At 48.7% G+C, this 19,085-nt stretch overlaps 1 pseudogene; it reads right to left on the reverse strand.

Moving 5' to 3' along the window:
- Positions 1–327: 327 nt before the first annotated feature.
- LOC148151916 (myosin light polypeptide 6 pseudogene) lies at positions 328–17,749 on the reverse strand (annotated as a pseudogene).
- Between the last annotated feature and the right edge of the window lie 1,336 nt (positions 17,750–19,085).

Below are 19,085 nucleotides of genomic sequence, written 5' to 3' on the forward strand. Positions count from 1 at the left end.
GGAAGAGCCTGATGCAGTCTTGTTGCACTCCCTCTGTGACAAGAATTTTTCTTATCTTCTGTTAAAATTAATTTGTGGTAAAAGCTAATAGAAATTTAAAATGTACTGGAACATAAGATAGGCACATGATATGGTGAAGCACACATAAGCCCGCGCACATTGGGATACAAAAGGATTTAGTGCAAACATGTGATTGAGTGGATCTTCCCAGGGATACATGATGGCTTCTCACTCACAGAGTGTCATCGAAGGAGGCTGTTGTTGCAAAGATTTCACTGTTTGCTGTTCCTGGAGTTTATTTATACTCACATTGCTCACACTCAGAACTCAACACTTCATCGTGATATGTTTGACGAAAGCTTCAGAACTGACACATCCATTCAAGTGTTTGTGACCTGCCATTCGCTGCTCCATCTCACTGTCTGACACTTTCTGACCCAGTGTCGGCAGCATGTGACAAAACTCAACTCCCATGACGGTGCTATTTCGTTCCTTGTCAAAGACTTTCAGACCTTCGACAAAGTCCTCAATATGCCTTGGTTCTTGTTCTTGGTGATATGCTGCAGTATGGGGAGGGAAGTCTCAAAGTCCAGCATCTTTAGGTTGATCTTTTCCAGTTTCAGTCTGTCAAGCATCTTCATGACTTCAGCATTAGTAGGTTTCTGTCCTAAGGCATGACATCCCTGCACTGTGCAAAGGTAATTTCCATTTCATAGGAAGGAGTCCCTCAGAATGTCCAAAAGTCCCAATAATATATTTTCTGAGATAAGGAGACCAAAACTACACAAAGTATTCCAGGTGCAGTCTAACCATGCTCTTTTCTAATTGTAGCAAGATTTCACTGTAATCCCATCTTCTTGCGATAAAGACTAACATTCTATTGGCCTTCCTTATAGCTTAGCTGCACCTGCGCCTTCAAAGACTTATTAACAAGAACACCCAGGTCCCTTTGCACATCTGCATTTTCCAACTGGACAAATAATCTGTGCATCTATTCTTTCTACCAAAGTGGATAATCTCAACTTCTTCCACATTTTCTTCCATATTCTTGCTCACTAATTCCAGTTGAAGTTTTCCTGAAAAAAATGTTTCACATCTCCTTGACAACACATATTTCTGCTTAGCTTTGCATCTACATTTGGTCCCCATATCTGAATAATTGATTTATATTGTGAACAACTGTGAATTCAATACTGTTCTTGTGGTTACCCACTGGTCTCAGCCTGCCAAAGTGAGAATGATCTTTTTATTTTTCCTGTCTGATTCCAGTCTGTTAGCCAATTCTTAATCCATGCCAGTACATTACCTCCTTTCCCATCTGCGTTAATTTTGCTAACCCACCTTATGTGAAACATAAAAACGTAGAAGATAAGGGCAGGAGGAGGTCATTCGACCCTTCCAGCCTGCTCCACCTTTCATCACAATCATGGCTGATCATTCAACTCAATAGCCTAGTCCTACTTTCTCCCATAATCTTTTGGGAGATTATCCATTTGCCCCAAGTGATATATGTCGCTGCCTCTTGAATACATTCAATGTTTTGGCATCAATTACTTTGTGATAATGAATTCCACAGGCTCACTCTTTGAGTGAAGAAACATCTCGTCATCTCCATCCTAAATGGTCCAGTCCAAGTCCTTAGACTGTGACCCCTGTTTCTGGACACACCCACCATCAGGAACATCCTCTCTGCATCTACCCTGTCTAGTCCTATTAACATTTTATAAATCTCTATGAGATTCTCTCCCTCACTTATTTGAACTCGAGTGAAAACAATCCCAACCTAGTCAAACTCTCCACATACATCAGTCCCGCCATCCTGGAATCAGCCTGGTAAACCTTCGCTGCATTCCCTCACGAGCAAGAGCATCCTTCCTCAAAAAAGGAGACCACAACTGCGCACAGTAATCTAGTGTGGCTTCACCAAAGCCCTATATAACTGCAACAACACATCATTGCTCCTATACTCAAAACCTCTCGCAATGAAGGCCAACATACCATTTGCCTTCTTTACCGCCTGCTGCACCTGCACAGTTACCTTCAGCAACTGGTGCACAAGGACACCCAGGTCCTGTTGCACACTCCCCTCTCCCTTCTTGTTTTTGCTTCCAAAATGAATAACTTCACATTTTTCCAGATTATACTGCATCTGCCATTGATTTGCCCACTCACCCAACCTGTCCAGAATCTGCTGAAGGATCTCTGCATCCTTGTCACAGTTCACCCTCCCACCCAACTTGGTATCATCTGCAAACTTTGAGATGTTACATTTTGTTCCCTCATCCAATTCATTAACATATATTGTGAATAGCTAGGGTGCCAGCATTGTTCCCTGTGGCACCCCATGAGTTACTGCCTGTCAGTTTGAAAAGAACCCATTAATTCCTACTCTTTGTTTCCTCTCTGTTGATCAGTTTTCTAGCTGGCTCAATATATTCCCCCCAATCCTATGTGCTTTAATCTTGCCGAATAATCTCTTATGACGGACTTTGTCAAATGCTTTCAAAAAATCCAAACATACCACATTGACTGGCTCCCTCTTGTCAACTCTACTAGTTACATTTTCATAGAATTCCAATAGATTTGTCAAGCGTGAGTTCCCCTTCATAAATCCATGCTGACTCTGTCTGATCCTGCCACTGCTTTCTAAATGCTCAGCGAGAAAGTCCTTGATAGTGGATTCAAGAATTTATCAAAAGCCAAATGAGCGAGAGCCATCAACTCCCATTTATCAATTTTGTTAGTAATATCCTCAAAATATTTCAAGGTTGTGACACAAGATTTTCTATTCACAAAGGAGAAAGTGAGGACTGCAGATGCTGGAGATCAGAGCTGAAAATGTGTTGCTGGAAAAGCGCAGCAGGTCAGGCAGCATCCAAGGAGTAGGAGAATCGACGTTTCGGGCATGAGCCCGAGCCTGAAGAAGGGCTCATGCCCGAAACATCGATTCTCCTACTCCTTGGATGCTGCCTGACCTGCTGCGCTTTTCCAGCAACACATTTTCAGCTCTTTCTATTCACAAACCCATGCTGACTATGTCCAGTCAGATAACTTCTATTCAAGTGTCCATTTATCATGTTCCTTATAGGATTCTAACATCTTTCTGACCTCAGATGTAAGGTCAATTGATCTGTTGTTTTGCTTGGCACTTTTTAAAAATAGTGAGGTTAGGTTTAGACAAGCTTCAAATCTGCAGGAATCATTCCAAGCTCTATGGAAGTTGAGAAGATGATGACCAATCACTTACCAATATAGCCAACTCAGTCAACACTAGGAATATAGTCAATAGCAAAATCTACATGGATGAAACAGCTTTTTTCCTTGACAATCCATCAGCCTAGTCATTGCTGTACAAGCTGTGAGAAAGACTGCTGAAACTTACTGGCACACTGTCAAGTCTCCATCAAAATCTACTCTGGAAACTCTTGAGTAATGTGTTACTTTATCTTATTGGACACATTACAGAAGTCAGCTTGGGCTGACAAGTGGCAAATGTTATTCATACCATACAAGTGCCGGGCAATGAACATTTCCAATAAGAGGGATTCTAACCATTTCTCCCTAACATTCAATGGTATTACCTTTACCAAATCTCTTACTATCAATGTTCTGGGTGTGAGCATTGACCAGAAACTGAACTGGACTCTCAATATAAATATTGTGGATTCAAGACAGGTCAAAGGCTAGGAATTCTGCATCAAGTAACTCACCTCTTGAATCCCCAAAGACTGTCCCCCATCCATAAGTTAGGAATGTGATGGAATACTCTCTATTGCCTGGATGAATGTGGATGCAACATCATTCAAAAAGCTTGACACTATCAAGGACAAAGCAGCCCTCTTGATGGGCACCATATCCACAAACATGTATGCCTTTCACCACCAATGCTCAGCAGCAGTGTGTACTAGCTACAAGAAGCTCTACAGGAATTCGCCCAGCCTCCTTAGACAGCACCTTCCAAATCCATGATTATTAATATCTCAAAAGGAAAATGCCCCACATGTGCAGGTGAACTCCACCATATGCAAGTTCCCCTCTAAGCCACACACTGTCCTGAGCTGGAAATATATTGTCATTCCTTCAGTGTCACCTATTCTAAGTTCTGGAATTCCTTCCTTAATTGTATTGTGATACTGACAGCACATTGACTGCAGCAGTTCAAGGCAGCAGCACACTAGCATTGTCTCAAGGACAAATAGCGATGGGCAATAAATACCAGTCCAGCCAGTGCTGTCCAAAGCCCATGAATAAATATTAAAAATTCAAGTGAGGCTCTATAACTTAGTAATAAATATGGTGACCAAAAATGATTACACGTTTTGCAGCTATTTCTTAACCAAAAACTATACCACACAATATTCCAACTGAACCATAAATGCCTTATGAATAATTAAACCTTTAAATACGGCCCTGTCTCTCGTTGGCTCCTTGATGTCTTCACCATAAATGAATATGAATTGGTCCCAGATCTCTACTATGTTCTTCCATGTAGGTTAAGATCTGTATTCCAAAGCTGCCGTTCTATTCTGCAAGTTTCAATTTTTATGTAAATACATGGGTAGAATTCAAAATACTTGCTGCGATCTATTTAATTTTAGTAGTTCTGCAACATATTTTTTCAAATGAAAGTATTCTATAGTCCTCTAATAATATAATCATAAATAATTAAAATAAATGTAGCATGAGAATCATTACATGAAAGCAGTGATATTTCATCAGTGAATGCAGAACCCTAACCATTCCTGTATCTCCTGTGTCAAAGGTATGTCATGTATTTTTAATATCGGTTGTGAACCATTTAGTTGCGGTTGTTGTGTAACTATTTAGCAAAACAAAGCTGTAAAAATTGGGAAACCTCCATTTTGGGTTAATGTACGACTTGTGAAGTGTTTTAATATTCTGTGAGCTCAGGTCATTTTCTCTGCAAAATCAATTGTTTGCTTTGCCATTGAGTCTGCTTATTGTCATGCAACTTTATTACTTAATCTATTTAATTGATGTCATTAACTTGCAGTTTAGCTGCCATCAAATAAACTGTCTATTTGCTTTATGCTTGCATTACGATGGAATGGAGCCAGTTTTATTGTTGCTTGGGTCAGAGTACAAAAAGTAATTAATACATATAGACAACACCTATTTTTTCCTGGACAGCTCATTACATAGTTTTATCCACTTGTTTTCACCTGTCATTTTAATTCATTCAGGCATTCTTCATTTTTAGACATACTTTTTAATATTATTTTAATTTCAGCTCAGACTTCTTTGCTTTTCTTTCTACTTTGAGAACGACTTGGGCACAGAGACATTTTCACAGCAGCGAAGTAGCATGGATAAGCAAAGGATGTGATAGTTATTGAATCGGTGACTTGATGGCTAAAATTACTATGTGGTATGATCCTGATCCATGCACAAGAGAAAGCTGTGTTGTTTGTTTCTTGGCCTGTGTTTAAGCAGCTGATCTCATCTAGACTGAAGCTAGTGGTGCAACAATTGTCCTAATGCTATTGGCTGAATGAAGGAATCATCAGCCAAATTGCTCGTGTTCAACTCCTAGCTCAGTTCAGAGCCCCACTGGAACTGCTGAAATGTCACAGCAAAAATCAATTTGAACATATCCAAAAGTTTATTAAATATTATACGATCAAAGGTTGATTTGCAATCCAGAATACTGGAAATATTCTGCAACACCTGAAAAGTAATTCAACAATATTACCATCCAATTGTTTTTCTCTCATAGCCTTGAAAATGTGTTGCTGGAAAGGCGCAGCAGATCAGGCAGCATCCAAGGAGCAGGAGAATCGATGTTTCAGGCATAAGCCCTTCTTCAGGAATGATTCCTGAATGTCGATTCTCCTGCTCCTTGGATGCTGCCTGACCTACTGCGCCTTTCCAGCAACACATTTTCAGCTCTGATCTCCAGCATCTGCAGTCCTCACTTTCTCCTTTCTCATAGCCTTCCCTATATCAACCAACACTTAAACCAAGTCAGAGTCGTGGAGATGTACAGCATGGAAACAGACTCTTCGGACCAACCCATCCATGCTGACCAGATATCCCAACCCAATCTAGTCCCATCTGCCAGCATCTGGCCCATATCTGTCCAAACCCTTCCTATTCATATAACCATCAAAATGCCTCTTCAATGTTGCAATTGTACCAGCCTCCACCACTTCCTCTGGCAGCTCATTACATACACGTACCACCCTCTGCGTGAAAAAGTTGCCCCTTAGGTCTCTTTTATATCTTTCTCCTCTCAACCTAAACCTATGCCCTCTAGTTCTGGACACCCCGTCCACAGGGAAAAGACTATCTATTTAGCCTATCCATGCCCCTCAATTTTATAAACCTCTATAAGGTCACCCCTCAGCCTCCGATGCTCCAGGGAAAACAGGCCCTCCTTATAGCTCAAATCCTCCAACTCTGGCAATATCCTTGTAAATCTTTTCTGAACCCTTTCAAGTTTCACAACATCTTTCCGATAGGAAGGAGACCAGAATTGCACGCAATATTCCAACAGTATTGAAGTGATACAACTTCATATTCAATTTTGCATTACAAACATAAAAAGATGGAACATAGGAGCAAGAGTAGACCATTCAGCCTTTTGATCATTATGATCATGTCTTATCATCCAACTCAATAGCCCGTTCCTGATTGCGTGCCAACACCTCCCACCGTATCCTTTGATACCTTTAGCCCAAGTGCTATATCCAACTCTTTCTTAAAATCTGAAGCATCTCATCCTCTTCACTGTTCATCCTCCCATCCAACTTTGTGACTTCTGCAAATCTGGAGATAACACTTTTAGTTCCCTCATCCAAATCATTAAAAATATTGTGAATAGCTGGAGTTAACACTGATCTCTAAGGTACCTCCACAAGTCACTTACTGCTATTCAGAAAAGGACCAGTTTATTCTTACTTTTGTTTCCCATCTGCCAACCAATTTCCTATCTATCTGAATACCTCCAACCCTGTGTGCTTTAATTTTTACACACTAGCTTTGATGTGGGACTTTGTCAAAAGCCTTCTGAAAGCCCAAATAAACCATACCCACTGACCTCACTGTAGTTGATAGTTAAATTCTGAAAAAAATTTCAGTAGATTTTTCAAGCTTGATTTCTCTTTCATAACTCCAGCTGGCTCTGCCCAGTCTTGGCATTATTTTCCAAATGGTTAGCTATTAAAATGGATTCTATCATTTCCTTACTAATGATATCAGACTGACTAGTCTATAATTCCTGGCTTTCTTTCTGTCTCCCTTCTTAAATAGAGGGGTTACATTAGCTAACCTCCAATCTGTAGAATCCAGGATCTGTAGAATCATGGAAGGTGACCACCAATGTATCCATTATTTCTGGACTCACTTCCTGAAGTACTCTAGGATATTGATTATCAGACCCTGTGGATTTGTTGGCCTTCAATCTCATCAATGTCCCTAACATCTTTTCCCTTTAGGGTGTAGATTTGCTCGCTGAGCTGTAGGTTTGATATCCAGACGTTTCATTACCTGGCTAGGTAACATCTTCAGTGGTGACTTCCAAGTGAAGCTTCACATACCTATAGCAAATTTTACAGTCATTTTGTTTTATATTTCCCGCAAGCTTACTCTACTTCTCATTTTCCACCTGTAAATCAGTCCCTTTATCCATCTTTTGTTAAATTCTAAAATGCTCCCACTCCTCAGGCCCATTTCTTTTCTGGCCAATTTGTATGCCACTTCCTTGGATCTAATACTGTCTCTAATTTCCCTTGTAAGCCATTGTTTGGCCACCTTTCCCATTTTACTTTTGTTCCAGACAAGAATGAAAAATGTTTACAGTTCACTCATGTGCTTATTGAATGGTTGCTAGTACCCTTTCACCATCATCCTCTTAAGTAATAACCCCTAATTTATCATAATCATTGTGTCTCATACAATCGTAGTCTCCCCTATTTAGATTCAGGACCCTAGTAACAGAATGCACTATGTCAGTCTCCATTTTGATGAGGAGTCCTACAATATTATAGTTGCTTATTCCCAAGGGGTCTCTCTCAGTAGATTGCCATTAAACAATACAAGGATTATGAGATCAGGTGCTATTTCAATGAATGATCACATTTCTAGATTAATTTCACTAAAACAAATTTAAAATTATGAGAGGATTACTTTGTTGAGAGGATAGAGACAGAGATTAAATATGTATTAACTGAACCATAGAATGCAGCAAACACAGCAACAAATAAAAACAGAAGGTGATGGAAAACTTTTAGCAGGTTAGGTAGCATTACGCAGAGACAGAAGTGGGGGTGGAGCCTTATAAGGGGTTATCTGACATGGGCTATGGTGAGATTTATGGCAGAATTAGAGGAGGAGTCGAGAGAGGCCCATCTTGACTTTGGAAGCATCTCACTACATCGTTTATACTTTTGACAAGCGTTATATTGAGTATCTGGTTAGGCAACAGCAAGTTTCTAATTAAGGGGGATTATTGTTTGTCAAACACCTTGTTAACAGTCCAACTTGCCTCAATAATATCCAGCTTCCTATCTTATCAACTGCAACAAACAAGTTAGACATCAATAAAATCCAACATGGCATGAGAGTGGAGTGCATTATTTCTCCCTCTAATTCTATTTTGATTTAATCCCTGCCCTCCCCTTCACTGTTTGATCACACAGCATTGCCCTTTGATGTGAAGGGCAGTGCTTGTCACTGGCCATTTGGGTGTTTCCTTTCTTCCTGGTGGTGGAAACTGAATAAAGATTTGTGCTCCTTGTGTCTTTCACTGTGTCTCACACCTGCACACACACACACACAACATGGGTGCTGGGGACAAATAAGCACTACCACAGTTCGGCGGTAGTGTGGGGGTTAAGAGAGAAAAAAAAACAAACAGGAGTGTCATCTTCTTCACTCAGAGCTGCCTCTGAGGGAGCTGGAACCAGTGTGTGAAGGGAAGGACTCTGCTCTTTAAGGAGAAGAGGAGACTGATTTTTATTGGTTTCTTTTTTGAAAAAGGGAAAAAAAATAAAATTCAACATGGCAGGGAGTGGAGTGTTTTATTTCCCCCCAACTCTATTTTGATTTAATCCCCTTCACTTTTTTTGATCACACAGTATTGCCCTTTGATGTGAAGGGCACTGCTTGTCACTGGCCACTTGGATGTTTCTTTTCTTCCTGATGGTGGAAATTGAATACAGATGTGTACACCTTGTGTCTTTTACTGTGTCACAGGTGCTGGGGAAAATATAAGCACTACCGTTGTTAAAAAAAATTAAATCCAACATTGAAATTAAAGTGATTGCCTGATTGTTTCAGCTCACCATTTGCTCTGAAGGACTTCCATGTTGCATGGGACAAAACAGCATCTGAGAGCTTATCTGGACAGGCTGTGTGGGGACCATTGGAGGTACTGTGCCTATGGGATTTACAGGAATTACAACCAGGAATGAGATTTGGATGTTTCGGAGCTTACCAACACAAAAAGGCAGAGACTGGCCACTGGCTAAGGAGCACTCACCAACACCAAATCAAGAGTGTGCAATGGGGCTGAAAATGGTTTTGCCCCCACTCAGATTAGATTGGGTAAGTGTTTACAACTTGTGAGGAAGGAGGCTGCAGGCCCCATCAATGTGAAGGATTTTAAAGGGACAGAACATTATGCACAGACCATATAATGGACAGGACACAAATCTGTGGGATCCCTAATCCATGGCCATCTTCATGCAATATCCAGCTCTTTGCAGCATACTTCCTTGCCACTTCCTTCTATTGCTTCCAGATGCAGGGTCTGATCACAGACATCAATCCATGGTGACCAGGAGGGTTAGGCTTATGTTGGAACTGCCTCATTTGGGGCTGCACAGACAGACACACAACCAGCTGAAAGCTCAAAACAGAGCCATTTATTCAAAAAGTGCCAAGTAATGTACAGTGTATTGTCACCCAGGCTAAGAAAGTACTCTCAAAACGTTTTCTTCTTCCTCTCCTTCCTATTGTTTCTTAGCGTATTCCCTTGTTCAACAGATAAGGCTGTAGTAATTGTGATGAGGTCAGCCAAGTGGATATCACAGAGTCTAAATTGCTTGAATTTCACATTGGCCCCAAGGTCCCGTACTTCCCGTGGGAGCCTGTGCCCCACAACCGAGCTGCCCCCGGAACTGTAGTTTTGTCCCCTTCAGGGACGTATCTCGGCAGGGCCCTGTATCGACTGCTGCTGCACACCATCCACCTCTTCTCCCTCATTCACCGCCCAGACACGCTTTGGTGCACCCATTTGCCACTGGGTGGTGGGGATCCCCAGTAGAGTGCTCTTTGCGCGGGAGTCCTCCCCCTTTCTCTCGGGGATCTGGGGTGGAGGGTGCTGCACGCAGCGGTCCCCTGCAACCGCAGATTGCTGTGGTTCACGGATTCCCAGTCCAACTGCTTGTTCTGTGGGGTTGTGGAGTCCATGGACCATATATATCTGCATTAGCACTCCCTTTATAGTTTTCTAGAGAACCTTCTCCTCTGGTTTTGGTTGCACTTCAGTCTCACGGTCCTGATCTTTGGGTTCCCCGTGCGGAAGGAGGGCTGTAGGTCTGAGGACCTCCTCGTGGGTCTGCTGCTGAGCCTGGCCAAACTGGCCATAAACAGGTCCAGGCAGTGGGCCGTGGAGAGGGTCATTAGGGCCGACTGCCTGCCCCTAATCGCAGGTATATCAGAGCCCGGGTGTCCCTGGAGAGGGAGCACGTGGTGTCCACCAACTACCTCGAGCTGTTCAGGGAGAGGTGGGCACCGCAGGGAGTGGAGTGGTTTATTATCCCCCTCCAACTCTCGATTTAATCCCTGCCCTCCCCTTCACATTTTTGATCATACAGCATTGCCCTTTGATGTGAAGGGAACTGCTGTCACTTGCCACTTGGGCGTTTCTTTTCTTCCTGGTGGTGGAAACTGAATAAAGATTCATGCACCTTGTGTCTTTCACTGTGTCTCACACCTGCACACACACAACATGGGTGCTGGGGAAAAAATAAAGCACTAGAAAAAAAAAGAAAATAAAAATGAACAGGAGTGTCAGGGGTTCTGTTCACTCAGCTGGAATCTGTGTGGAGTGACGGACTTTGCTCATTAAAGGAGAAGAGGAGAAAAGAGAAGAGAAGTTTTTTGTTGGTGTCTTTGCATTGAGGAAGAAGAGGTTATTTTGAAGTATTTTGTTTCTTCTTTATTGTGTGTGTTTGTTTTCTGGCTTTTCTCTTTCCTTTTTGCTTATTTGAAACTGTGCTCAGCTGCACAGGCATCTTATACTATTGCTGCTGCTACAGTTTGGGCCTGCTCCCACTACAGGAGCCTGGACCTTGCCTGCGCTGTCACTGCTGTCTGGACCTACCTACACCTGGGGCCTGCTCTGACCACTGCTGCCTGGGCCCCACCTACATTCAGGCCTACTCCACTGCTGTTGACTTGACTCCACTTGCACCTGGGACTGCTGCTGCTGCCTGGGCCCCACCTATACCCAGACCTACCTCCACCTTTGTTGACTGGGCTCCGCTGGTACCTGGACTGTTGCTGCTGCCCAGGCTCCACCTGCACCCAGGCCCATCTCCATTGCTACTGACTGAGCCCTGTCTGTACCTGGGACTGCTGCTGTTACCTGGGCCACAGCCACACCCAGGCCTTCCTGTGCTGCTGCGACCTGGTTCCCACCTGCACCTAGACTGCTGCAGTTTGCTGCCTGGGCCTCACCTACACCTGGAACTGTTATTGCCTGGGCCTAACTCCTCTGCTGTCACCAGGGCCCAACAGCACCCATGACAGCCTGTATTGCTGCCCCGGCCTCCCAGTCTCAAGATCACCATCGCCTGAGGCCCACAGAGGAAGAATGCCCGGGGTAGCCAACAGCACATATGGCGAATCCAAAAACAGCAAGTCCAAGCCACACCTATGCCAGGGTAGCCGCTGCCCTAGGCTCGGCTGCTTCAGCCCCGGCTGCAATCCCGACCCCCTCAGGCACCTCACTAAACGCCTGGGGGTTGAGGCCTACCCCCACCTGAACATGAGCATTGGGGCATGCAGCAAGGCTATGGCTAGTATGATCAGCCCGCTAACCATCATCACTGCTGCCCGAATTTGTGGGAAGGTTTTTTTTTTCTAGAGACCGAGCAGGCAGTCCACCTGGCCGTGGAGAGGGGGCTGACCGTGGGCGGGTCACATCTAACAGTCAACCTATTGGAGGTCACAGCCAAGAGGGTCGTGATCTCTAACATACCAGCCTTCATTCCCAGTGAGTTCCTTCTTCCCCCATCTCAACACCTCAGAAAATCCGGTCAGGTGTCCAACCGCTCCTGTTCGATATAAAGGACCCCTCCTTCAAGCACTCCTTCTGTCGCCAGGTGTTCATAAGCTTGGAGGTCACTGAGGGCTCTTTCACTCTCCTCCACTAAGGTGCAGCCTATCGCGTCTTCTGGACAGCAGTCGGTGTGCTGTGCCAATTGTGCCATGAGGTGGGACACATACAGTAGAACTGCCCCACCCAGAAGGCTGCCCAGCCCCCACCGGCAGCTGAGAGTGGCACCGCCGCAACCACTCCCCCTCTCCCCCGAAGACAACACAACAAGCCCAGCCAGTGGGAACTGAGCCAGGTGTTTCTAGTGCCTTGGCCTCTGGCAGCGATGGGGGGGGTAAGCGTCCAGCCGGATGGAAGGCGCAAAAGATATAATGCGCCAATCCATCATCTCCCTCAAAATCAGACCCTCTATTTGCCCCACCCTGGCACAAAAATGCCCCTGTGGCTGTGCCAGCATCACCCCAGCATGGGAACCCTGACCTTCAACCCCCACGAATCCGTACCTGGTCCCTGCCCTGCTGCACCTCTTGACCCCACGCCCAACCCCCACCCTGTTATGGAAACCACTGGGGCGTCATTGCCTGGTCCTGGCCCAAAGGTTCCTGAGCCCAGGCCTTGCCCTACTCACCCAGCCTCTGGAACCCACTACTGACCTTCATCCTGCAGCAGCTGTGTCTCTGGTCCATAGGTGGGAAACTGGGCCCCTGCCCACTATCACCTGATAAACAAGGGGCAGGATAGGAAGTGACACATCTGGCTCTCCTGACCCTTGCCTTCCCCCAGCCAATCGTATTCTGTGAAAAGCTGGGGGGAGGAGCCTCAGGCCCCATGATCATCGGGGGGGGGCAGGCGTTCCCCAAAGGCACTGCTGCCTCAGGGAAGAGGCGCTGCCCCAGGAGGTGGAGGACTTCCTTGCAGCTCGCCCACAGTGTCACCCCTCACAAGGGGGTGCACCCGCAGCACCTCCCACCTTTCCTGCACTGTGGTCTGACCCACCTGGAGTCCCAGGGGTTACAGCAGAATCCCCTGGTACCACCAGCCCCTGGGGACATGCCCATACACCATACAGGCCACAGTGGAGGCCACAACAATGAAAGATTTAATACTGCTGGGTCGTCGAGTGGTGGAGGGGAGGAAGGTGTTATCCTCACTCCTCCCTCCCAGACTGTTTTTCCAGGGCCTTGGCCCTGGGGGAGGACCTTTTCCCTGAGGGGCCGGGCGTCCCAGTGTTGGGAGAGGAGCGGTGCCCCAAGCCTTTGCCGCCCGATGACCCGACCTCGGGGCATTCTGGGAAAGGGTGCACTGAGGAAGTTTCTGCCGGTGACCCTGGCAGTGGGGTCGCTGAGGGTTTGAGGTCAGTTGGCGGTGCCGGACCAATCCTCACTCACGGTGGGGGAGGGGCTGGTAGCCGTGGGTTCGGGTTCAAGTTCGGTGGTGCGTAACTGGGGATGATGCGGAATCTGTTTCTAGCAAGGTGAGTCCCAGGTACATCCCCACCAAGCTCCCCCTCATCCCCCTCGAGGAACTCTAGGAATTTGTAGAAGGAACCCATATTCACTGAGATAGAGCCCAACTGGCACTTGACCGCTGGAGGTCCTTTGAACGAGTGTACTGGTCAGCCCACGCTAATCACCAGGCTCCTGGGCTCGACACTAACGAACGAAAGTGGGTCAGAAACTTCCTGGGTGCCCTCTTGGTAAGGGTGAGGGACTTCTGTGCCCCTCCCTCATTCTCCCAGTAAATGTATATAGTTTTAACCGTACTGGTGGTGGTTGCACAATACTGCACAAGACAACCATAGCCAGCCTCAACATCAACAGCAGCAGGGAGTCACAGCACAGATTCCAGACCTTCTCGGTCCTTCGGGATGGGAAGTATGCAGTGTGCTTCCTGCAAGAAACTCACACCACCCCGGGAGATGAAGCCACCTAGCTCCTGGAGTGGCCGGGGTGGGGGGTCTACATGAGTCACCTCACCCGCAGATCGGGCGGGGTGGCTATCTTGTTGGCCCTGCATTTTCAGCTGGAGATCTTGGGGGTCAGGGAGCCTGTGCCAGGCCATTTGCTTCACCTGATGGTTCGGCTGGGGGGCGCGGTACTTCACTTAGTGAACGTCTAGCTCCCCTGGCTGGGCCGAGGCAAGCGAGCTTCTTTGGAGAACTGTCCGCTTGTCTCGCCTCCATCGACTAGAGCCAGTGCTTCGTCCTCGGGAGATTTTAACTGCAAGTACAGGGACCACGGCGGTGCCCGCACGGGTTGGGCATCATGGAGGAGGTTAGAGCATTTGGTTAAGTCCTTCGACCTGGTGGATGTCTGATGGAATCTCCATCCCAACTCCATCGCCTTCACCTTCATGAGGCCTGGGGTCGGAGCATCCAGAATCAACCGCCTGTACGTTTTGTGGGCGTACGCATCCTGCTTTCTGGTGGCCTCCACGCGGCAGGTGTCGTGCACGGACCATCACCTGGTGTGGGCGGAATTCCCTCCATTAGGCGCCCGGCTCGGCTCCACGTACTGGCACTGTAACAACCTGCTGCTGGAGGATGAACAGTTCCGCAACTTATTTCATCGGTTCTGGGCTGGCTGAAGAAGGAAGCGGGGAAGCTGCCCCTCCCCTGAGGCTGTGGTGGGACGTGGGCGAGGATCACATCCGCGTTTTCTGTCAGGAGTACACGAGGGGATCAACAAAGAGGCAGAAATCCAGGATCGGGGAGTTGGAGAGGGAGATGCTTGACCTGGAGTCACGCCTCGGTCAGCCCGACGCAGACCCGGCCCTGCGCGGGGCGTACGAAGAGAAGAAGGCCGCGCTCCGGGGCCTGCAGCTCGTCGGGGCTCGGGGCGCGTACGTGAGGTCGTGGATCCAGCTCCTCCAGGACCTGGACCACGGCTCCCCCTTCTTCTACTCGCTGGAAAAAAGGCGTGGCACCCGTCAGCAGCTCCTTGTGCTGCTGGTCACGACGGGTCCCTTTGCCTCAGATCTGGAGGGTATCAGGGACCATGTTCGATCCTATTTTATGGCTCTGTTCTCTCCGATCCGTCCAGCGAGGATGCTCACAGAGTTCTGTGGGAGGACCTGCCGCAGCTTGTTCCGGAGGACACCGGAAGGCTCGACACTCCCGTCACCTTAGAGGAGCTGACCGGCGCCCTCAACCGGCTCTCGAGGGGCAAGTCCCCGGGGCTGGACTTGCTGACTGTGGAGTTCTTCAAGCGTTCTCGGACGTCCTGGGGAGCGACTACGCACAGGACCTGGAGGAGTGTCTAAATGCAGGAGAGCTGCCCCTTTCTTGGCGCAGTGCGGTCATCGTCCTTCGTTCCTTGAAGAACTGGCATCCGGTCTCCCTCAGCACAGATTACAAAATCTTCGCCAGGGTGTTGTCTTCTCGCCTGGCCTCCGTGCTGGCCCACGTGATTCACCGGGACCAGTCCTACACGGTCCCGGGCCGGAGGATACATGACAATGTCCACCTGGTCCGGGACCTGATCCATTTCTGTCGACGGGCTGGTCTGCCGAGGGCCTTCCAGTCTCTCAACCAGGAGAAGGCGTTCGACAGGGTCGATCACGAGTACCTGCTTGGGACTCTGCGGGCATTCGGGTTCGGGTCCAGTTCGTCGTCCGGATCCGAGTTTTGTACGCGGCTGCAGAGTGTCTGGTTAACATTAACGGGTCCCTGACGGCGGCCCTTCGCTTCGGGAGAGGAGTGTGTCAAGGCTGCCCCCTGTCCGGCCAGCTGTATTCCCTGTGCATGGAGCCTTTCCTGCGCCTCTTGCGGAGGAGGTTGTTGGGGCTGGTTCTGCGCGGCGCAGGCACGGGGGTGGTCCTCTCGGCCTACACCGATGACGTGCTTCTCACTTTCACTGATCTGGCTGACCCGGAGGATGCGCGAGTGCCAGGCCGTGTACTCGGCAGCGTCTTCCGCCAGAACCAAATGTTCCGGACTACTGGTCGGTCCGTGGCGGGTGGACTCTCTGCCGGAGGAGTTACAGGGGTTCAGCTAGAGTACCACCCATCTCTTCTACCTGGGGGTCTACCTCAGCCCAGCTGAGGAATCCTGGCCGGCCAACTGGCAGGAGCTGGAGGCCAAAGTCTCGGCTCGCCTAGGCCGCTGGACAGGACTGCTCCGAGTGCTATCTTACAGGAGTCGAGTGCTGGTCATAAACCAGCTGGTGGCCGCCATGCTGTGGTACCGGCTGGTCACTTTGGTCCCTCCTCCTGGCTTTGTCGCTGACATCCAGAGAACGTTGGTTCACTCTTTCTGGGACAAAAGGATGCACTTGGTCACTGCGCAGTTTCTGAGTCTCCCTATTGAGGAGGGCGGTCAGTCGCTGGTGTGCGTCCGCACCCAGGTAATGACTTTCCGCCTTCAGACGTTGCAGCGATACCTTTACGTGGAGCCTCCTCCAAGGTGGTGCGCCCAGTGGAGGGCTCTCTGTGCAGGAGTCCTCCCGCTTTCTCTTGGGGATCTGGGGTGGAGGGTGCTGCATGCGGCCATCCCCTGCAACTGCGGTGGTTCACGGACTCCCAGCTCAACTGCTTGTTCTGTGGAATCTGTGGACTATGTATATATGGGGAGTGGGCGCTTGCACTGCTTTTTTGTTTTCTAAAAAACCTTCTTCTCTGTTTTTGGCTGCACTTCACTCCCACACTCCCGATCTTTGGGCACCCAGTAGAGTGGGGAGGGCAGGTCTGAGGATCTCCTCGTGGGTCTGCTCCTAGGCTGGCCAAACTGGAAGGGGGTTATTGGGGCCGATTGCCTGCCCCTCTTCCACGGTTATGTCAGAGCCCAGGTGTCTCTGGAGAGGGAGCACGCAGTGTCAACCAACACCCTTGAGCTGTTCAGGGAGAGATGAACACCGCAGGGAGTGGAGTGTTTTATTTCCCAGTCCAATTCTATTTTGATTTACTCCCTGCCCTCCCCTTCACTGCTTGATCACACAGCATTGCCCTTTGATGTGAAGGGCACTGCTTGTCACTGGCCACTCGGGTGTTTCGTTTCTTCCTGGTGGTGGAAAGATTTGTACACCTTGTGTCTTTCACTGTGTCTCACACCTGCACACACACAATGTGGGTGCTGGGGAAAAATAAGCACTACCACAGTTAGGCGGTAGTGTGGAGGTAAAAAGCAATAATAAAAAAGAAAAGAGTGCTGTCTTTAAGGGAGCTGGATCAGTGTGTGAAGGACTCTTTTTTTTTCAGAGGAGGGGACTGACTCTGAGCTAGCTGGCCCAGAGGGAAGGAGAAGAAGAAGAGAATTATCTGAATGAGAGACATTTTTGTTTTCTGTTTTTTTTGGTCATTCGTTTTTGTGTTTGTTTTTGAGTTTCTCTTTTGATTTACTGCTGCTGCTGCTCCAGCTGCAGCCTGGGCCTTGCCCACAGCTGAACACTTACTGGTGCCTGGAGCCTGCCTCAACTGCTGCTGCTGCTGCCTGAGGCCTGCCTCCATTGCTGCTGCCGGGGCCTCACCCAGATTAACAGACTGTTGCTGCTGCCTGGGGCCCACTCCCACTGCAGGCCCCACCAGGACCTGCCTCTGCTGTTGCTGCTTGAGACCTGCCTGCACCCACTGCTGCCTGGGACTTGCCTAGGGCCCTCCTGCACAAAAAAAACCCACTGCTGCCTGAGGCCAGTCTCCACTGCTGCTGCTGCCACTGCCTAAGGCCCCACCTGGACTCAAGACCGCAGCTGCTTCCTGGGGTTGCCTCCACCATTGCCTATCGGGACCGTTCAATACCAGAGACTGTTGCTGCTGTCGCCTGAGGCCATCCAGAAGAACATCCAGCAGTACAGCATGGCGAGCTCCAAGACTGCAGGCCCCAGCCACACCTATGCTGAGGTAGCTGCTGCCTTAGGCTTGGCTGCTCCTGCCCCAGCTGCAACCCTGACTCCCTTCAGGCACCTGACTAAACGCTTAGGGGTTAAGGCCTATCCCCACCCCAACATGACTATTGAGGCCTGCAGTAAGGCCATGGCTCATGTGGTCAGCCCACTGGCCATTGTCGCTGCAGTCAGAAAGTACAGGAAGGCCATATTCTTCCTGAAGACTGAGCAGGCGGTCCACCTGGCTGTGCAGAAGGGGCTCATTGTGGGCGGGTCTTTCCTCCCAGTCGACCCACTGGAGGTCACAGCCCAGGGGGTTGTGATTTCCAATGTCCCGCCCTTCATTCCCAGTAAGCTCCTTCTCCCCCACCTTCAAACTCTGAGGGAGATCCGGTCAGGGGTTTAACCCCTCCTGCTCTGTCTGAAGGACCCTGCCCTCTGCCACATGTACTCCCTTCTGTCACCAGGTGTTTAATTGCTTGGCCCGGGGGGGGCGGGGGGAGGTCACTGAGGGCTCTTTCACCCTCCTCCACAAGGGCGCAACCTACTGCGTCTTCTTGACAGCAGATGGCATGTGGTGTCACCTGTGCCGTAAGGTGAAGCACATATGGAAGAACTGCCCCACCCAGAAGGCTGCCCAGCCTGCATTGACAGCTGAGAGTGGCGCCTCTGCACCCACTCCCCCTCCCCCAAAGACGACACCACAAGACCCGCCAGCGGGAGCTAAACCAGAGGCTTCCAGTGCCTCGCCTCTGGCAGGGAGGGGGATGAGCGTCCAGCCGGACAGAAGGGGCAAAAGAAGACCCAACGCACCAAGCCCGTCCCCTTGGAGATAACCTATCACCTCCCCCAAAATTGGACCCTCAACCTGCCACATCCTGGCATGGCAAAGCCCCTGCGGCCGTGCCAGCGGGGAATCCATTGCTGACCTTCATCCTGCAGCAGCCGTGTCTCTGGTCCCT

This window comes from Chiloscyllium plagiosum, unplaced genomic scaffold (genome assembly GCF_037043375.1).
Source record: "Chiloscyllium plagiosum isolate Xiang-an unplaced genomic scaffold, Cpla_swu_hap1 HiC_scaffold_2, whole genome shotgun sequence".
Classification (NCBI taxonomy): Eukaryota; Metazoa; Chordata; class Chondrichthyes; order Orectolobiformes; family Hemiscylliidae; genus Chiloscyllium; species Chiloscyllium plagiosum.